Source organism: Cibotium barometz, chromosome 23, assembly GCF_041138505.1.
Source record: "Cibotium barometz isolate CiBa-2024 chromosome 23, ASM4113850v1, whole genome shotgun sequence".
Lineage (NCBI taxonomy): Eukaryota > Viridiplantae > Streptophyta > Polypodiopsida > Cyatheales > Cibotiaceae > Cibotium > Cibotium barometz.
Genome location: NC_141068.1, coordinates 117,800 through 124,899, shown reverse-complemented (window position 1 = coordinate 124,899; position 7,100 = coordinate 117,800).

Sequence of the window (7,100 nt, the reverse complement as noted above, 5' to 3'; positions counted from 1 at the left end):
GAGTAGGGTGGAAAGTGGGAGGATGGAATGCCCTGACGGCACCATCCTACGGACGGCGGGTGGACCCGATTAGTCGGGTAGCTTTCCAACAGATAAAGTGAAAGCCCTACGTTAGATAGTTAGGTTCTTGGGCAACTCTATTCTAGAAGACTAGGCCAGCGGCTGTGCCTTGCATAAAGATGAGGAAAAAAGCGTTGTCTCTAGAAATCAAGTCTAGTAGTTGCCCAATTTTCGATCAATTGCCCTATGGGTGATTTGATGTTTAGAAGATCACGCTCCCCCTGCGGGATAGAGCTAGGTCATACCTATAAATCGTATCCTTGAATCTCTACAGGGTCAAGGTGTCGACGAATAGGAAATTTTTCCCAAGATAAGACTTAGCGGACTATCTTAAGTGTTTCTCCCCTTCTTCTAAGGTTCCCCCCTTCCACAAATAGGAGAAACACTTAAGATAGTCCGCTAAGTCTTATCTTAGAGAAAATTTCCTACTCATCGACACCTTGACCATACAGAGATTTAAGGATACGATTCATAGGTAAGACCTAGTTCTATCCCGCAGGGGGCGCGTGGTCTTCTAAAATCAAATCATCCATAGGGTAATTGATCACATAAATTGGGCAACTACAAGACTTGATTTCTAGAGGCAACGCTTTTTTCCTCATCCATGCAAGGCACAGCTGCTCTGCTGGCCTAGTCTTCTAGAATAGAGTTGCCTGAGAATCTATTTATCTAGCATAGGACTTTCACTTAATCTGTTGGAAAGCTACCCGACTAATCGGGTCCACCCGTCCGTAGGATGGTGCCGTCGGGACATTCCATCCTCCCACTTTCCACCCTACTCACACGTTAATTTGTTTTCTAATTAATCCTACCACACTGTTTGACATAAATAAACATGTTCCTTAATTAAGGCCCTTTTCACAAGGTTTGTTAAAACACCCTTTTTTCACAATACAATAATGCCAAAGACAAAGTTTAAACATGAATCAATTTCATACAAGCCAAACTGGCTCTCTTATTCTTTTCCTTTATACCGCCGATGATCTAGAATTCGGCCTTCCAACCTCTACATGTTGGGCAAAACCCTACGGGACCATACACCTCATCGTCGACCGCGCTGGTGAGGACTCAAGCCGGCCTGTCGCCCTCTCAGGTCCATCGCTTGATCCTCCCGCCCCTCAGAGGGATGTCTGTGCACTAGGGTGGGCTAATTCACCGCACTAGCCTGGGCCCTCAGAACTAGGCAGCATCATAATCAATCGCCTCAATCGGCAAACCTCATTATCCCAATGGTATGAGGGATACCATGGGCCAACTCCGGGCCTTACTAACGTCTCCGCCGTCCGGCTATACAAGCACAAGAACGGGGCAGCGTCAAGGCAGGGAGAAGTTGTACATGTACCTTAATTTAACAAAGATAACAATCCATTTACTCACTAAACCATATGACTAGGATCCATGTCACCTTCTTTAAGAAAACAATCTTTTTCACAAAGATTTTAGCATTTCAACTTGAGATTGTGATAAGTCATTCTTTATTAAGGCATATGTTATTGCTTAAAAGAATACAAACTTTAAATGGTAAATCAATCAAATAGATCACTTGTAACAATCAATAGAGAAGCCGGGGCCATACCTCAACCCCTAAAAATGATATATAATTAAAAAACAAAATATGTATATACCTTATAGAAATTTGTCGTTTATCGTTGCTCGTTGACAAGAGCTTTAGAACTTGACATATGAGAATAGAGTCTTCTAATACCTTGTCTTACGATTGAAATCATCTAATCATCCCCAAGCTTTATCTCTTCTTACTCGTAATGTGATTCTTCTCTCTTTCTAAGATCTATGGCAAAATAGCCTTCTCCTACAGGTCTACAACATAGTATTCTTTCTCTAAAAGAAAAGCTATGGAGTTTCGGTCTCTTCCTCTAGAAATCTAAGCTTATTTTCTGAGATATTAGATAAGAATGAAGGGATATATGCATCTCAAACTCTAGGATTACCTTGAGGCTACTTGCTGCCTTCTCACAGTTTTCTCTATGTAGAGACCCTGACAGAAACAGCAAACTGTTTTGACCATAACTCTCTGATAAAAACTCGGAATATAGTCATATAACCAGTCAAAAGAACGGGAAGGCATCTGGTCTACAAGCAAACGCAGGCAAAACAGGCAAAAACGTGTGTATATAGCCACAAACACGCCATCTTTGGAAACACGTTGTTTTCCACATTTTTAGTATGCATGGACTCTAAATGTGTAAAAGTACTCTAAATATGATCTCTTATCACCTAAACTCGAAATTCTATTTTTGGGAATACTTATCTCTTAATAGAACTATTCTTATTTTCTTATTTCTTTTAGGATTTTTTGAGCTAATATTTTTATTCTAACACTTTTCTAATGTTTCTAGCCTTGTTGTCTCACTCTTCTCTAATTACACTCTCTTTCCTTATTGAATTCTATATTAAAAGAGACACATATATACATGGCTTGGGAGGGACCTTACAATCTCCCTCACTTAAAAGATTCGAGATGTCCTCATCTCGCGAGCTAGGGTAGTATCTAAGTAAATCCTCTTGTCTCTTGCAAAGTGGTGTCCCCACTAGGTAAAAATCTTCTTTTATCTAAACATTGTTCTTAAAGAGTCCTTTATTTCTTGTGTTTGACACATTTTGTTATGCCTCCAAAAGATCTTTATTATTCTAAAGTGAATTGGCCTTATTATCCTAGTTCATGCATCCATATACCTCTAATATGCTATGAACCTTTGAATTCCTTATTCTATACCCCCATGTAATATGGTACTTAACAAATTATCATCGAGAAACATAAGGAAATCAATCCTTTACGCAATCTAACCTATGATAGCAATTTCATAATCTTAGTATCGTCTTGTAGAATACCTCTATTCATCATGCAAATTACTTCACATGAATCTTGCACCAATTTTCTTCTATTTACTCATAGAAATACTTGTTGAATTTTATTATCTTTAACCCTGCTATCTCTATTTCTTGACCTACTTTTTGCTCTAGCTCACGATTCCTTGTAGCCAAGGGTGGACTTGACGTTCCTCTTGAATTAGGGGACCTCTTCCTCATGTCCTTCTCGACACTTTCTATATATAAAAACTTTATTAGAGTCTCTGGCTATAATTATGGCTTCTGAAATAGAGGATGGTTTCACATTCTTGATGAGGTTATTCAAAGGTAGATTAAGCTTCCAAATGAATCAATGGAGAAGAGTTACCTCATCCATCTCTGGAGTAAATCGGAAAAGTTTAACAAAATTTTGGTGGTATTCTTTTAGGGTCTTCCCTTCTTGGGTTAGCTCCAAAAATTCGTTCATTTTATCCTCTCAAAATCCTAGAGGACAAAACCTTTCACGAAGGTGTACTTTCATGGCATCTCATAACTGATTCTAGCTCCAGTGGTTAGATTGACAACAATGCTTCTAACTTTCTAGCTCCAGTGGTTAGATTGACAACAATGCTTCCAACTAATTTGGCATTTCTTACGATGTTTAGACGCGAGCAAGGGTGAGCTTGCTTCTTTCATTGTATCCATTAAAAGTTCAAAACTATCAATACTTATCATAGTGCCACATCTAAAGGCACTCTGGATTAATATATCTGAGATCTTCATTTTTTTGAGAATTACACATCTGGTGCCTTGGGATTGACACATCCAAAGATTATCAGGATTAACACGTATGAGATGATTAATTTTGTGAAAATTACACATCTAGTATCTTGGGATTAACACATCTAAGAGTATGATCCTCTGGGAATTACACATCCGATGTTAGACCCATGTTTGTCTGAGATGGGTTCAAGATCTTGGATGATCGTCCTAGTGTAAAGCATCCAATGGATGGCATTCACACGTCAACTATTCAAACCTTAATGGATTATAATCTTAATAATTTATACTATGCAAACTAATGAGATATATCCTAAAAATTTCTCTAAACAAAGTTTTGGTCTATCCTTCTATTCAATCTCTCACTAGTTTCTTAATTTGATCACTCTACGTTGTTTTTCTCACAAAAGGTTTTCTCCCCAATCTAATTTCTCAAATTTATTGTACAAATATCTTGCGTGTGCAATCCCAAGATACAAGCACAATTTCATAGGATGATTGTCTCACCATGTGAGGATATTCAAATCACTTCTATGGCCAGTAGAGATGATTGATTCGTCCTTATATGATAAACAATCACTTGTTTTAATCCCTTGACAGTTAACCTTTGAAAAACAAATCCTAGGAACTAAGATCGGCTCTGATACCACTTCTAAGGTTCCCCCCTTCCACAAATAGGGGAAACACTTAAGATAGTCCGCTAAGTCTTATCTTAGAGAAAATTTCCTACTCATCGACACCTTGACCATACAGAGATTCAAGGATACGATTCATAGGTAAGACCTAGTTCTATCCCGCAGGGGGAGCGTGGTCTTCTAAAATCAAATCACCCATAGGGTAATTGATCACATAAATTGGGCAACTACAAGACTTGATTTCTAGAGGCAACGCTTTTTTCCTCATCCATGCAAGGCACAGCTGCTGGCCTAGTCTTCTGGAATAGAGTTGTCCGAGAACCTATTTATCTAGCATAGGGCTTTCACTTAATCTGTTGGAAAGCTACCCGACTAATCGGGTCCACCCATCCGTAGGATGGTGCCGTCGGGGCATTCCATCCTCCCACTTTCCACCCTACTCACGTGTCAATTTGTTTTCTAATTAATCCTACCACACTGTTTGACATAAATAAACATGTTCCTTAATTAAGGCCCTTTTCACAAGGTTTGTTAAAACAGCCTTTTTTCACAATACAATAATGCCAAAGACAAAGTTTAAACATGAATCAATTTCATACAAGCCAAACTGGCTCTCTTATTCTTTTCCTTTATACCGCCGATGATCTAGAATTCGGCCTTCCAACCTCCACATGTTGGGCAAAACCCTACGGGACCATACACCTCATCGTCGGCCGCCGTTGGCGAGGACTCAAGCCGGCCTGTTGCCCTCTCAGGCTCCATCGCTCGATCCTCCCGCCCCTCAGAGGGATGTCTGCGCACTAGGGTGGGCTAATTCACCGCACTAGCCTGGGCCCTCAGAACTAGGCAGCATCATAATCAATCGCCTCAATCGGCAAACCTCATTATCCCAATGGTATGAGGGATACCATGGGCCAACTCCGGGCCTTACTAACATCTCCGCCGTCCGGCTATACAAGCACAAGAATGGGGCAGCGTCAAGGCAGGGAGAAGTTGTACCTGTACCTTAATTTAACAAAGATAACAATCCATTTACTCACTAAACCATATGACTAGGATCCATGTCACCTTCTTTAAGAAAACAATCTTTTTCACAAAGATTTTAGCATTTCAACTTGAGATTGTGATAAGTCATTCTTTATTAAGGCATATGTTATTGCTTAAAAGAATACAAACTTTAAATGGTAAATCAATCAAATAGATCACTTGTAACAATCAATAGAGAAGCCGGGGCCATACCTCAACCCCTAAGAATGATATATAATTGAAAATCAAAATATGTATATACCTTATAGAAATTTGTCGTTTATCGTTGCTCATTGACAAGAGCTTTAGAACTTGACATATGAGAATAGAGTCTTCTAATACCTTGTCTTACGATTGAAATCATCTAATCATCCCCAAGCTTTATCTCTTCTTACTCGTAATGTGATTCTTCTCTCTTTCTAAGATCTATGGCAAAATAGCCTTCTCCTACAGGTCTACAACATAGTATTCTTTCTCTAAAAGAAAAGCTATGGAGTTTCGGTCTCTTCCTCCGAAAGACCATAGAAATCTAAGCTTATTTTCTGAGATATTAGATAAGAATGAAGGGATATATGCATCTCAAACTCTAGGATTACCTTGAGGCTACTTGCTGCCTTCTCACAGTTTTCTCTATGTAGAGACCCTGACAGAAACAGCAAACTGTTTTGACCATAACTCTCTGATAAAAACTCGGAATATAGTTGTATAACCAGTCAAAAGAACGGGAAGGCATCTGGTCTACAAGCAAGCATGGGCAGAATAGGCAAAAACGTGTGTATATAGCCACAAACGCGCCATCTTTGGAAACACGTTGTTTTTTCACATTTTTAGTATGCATGGACTCTAAATGTGTAAAAGTACTCTAAATATGACCTCTTATCACCTAAACTCGAATTTCTATTTTTGGGAATACTTATCTCTTAATAGAATTGTTCTTATTTTCTTATTTCTTTTAGGATTTTTTGAGCTAATATTTTTATTCTAACACTTTCCTAATGTTTCTAGCCTTGTTGTCTCACTCTTCTCTAATTACACTCTCTTTCCTTATTGAATTCTATATTAAAAGAGACACATATATACATGGCTTGGGAGGGACCTTACATTAAATCCCTTAGCAACCAATCGTGCTTTGTACTTTGGTTTTCTATCACTAGGCATAATCTTCATCTTGTATACCCATTTGCAAGGTAACGATTGCTCATTCTTTGGCAACTGTACCAAATCCCAAGTAGCATTCTTATGCAGTGAATCCATTTCTGATTGCGTAGCTTATTCCCACTTAAGCTTGTCATCTCTCAACATAGCTTCTTCATAGCAGGATGGCTCCCTGCAATCTATCAACATGACTAATCTAGAGATGGAACAGGTTGAGAAATCCTTATAGACTTCCTCAAAACTAGCTGAGCCTGAATAGCCAGTTGTTCCACTCCATCACCATCAACCATGGGTTGATTTTGTTCTTCAATAATAGATGCTTATTGTCCATGTTGTGCATTAGCCCCCTCATGTTGAGGTTGTGACTTAGCTCACACACCTTCCCATATATCCCACATAAGAAGGCTTTATCTCCTATTATCCCACATAGTGAGGATTCTTGTACTAGACCTATATAAGAGGTCATTTTGGCCATTTGGCAATCAACAAACTAATCAATCAAGTTCTAAGTTTGCTTCATTTGAGTGCAATGCTCTAAGCTTACTTGTGAATCTCCAATACACACACACACAATCTCAAGATCGTGTTTATGAGTCCAAGCTAATCTATCTTGGAACCTTATTCGCTTGAGATACA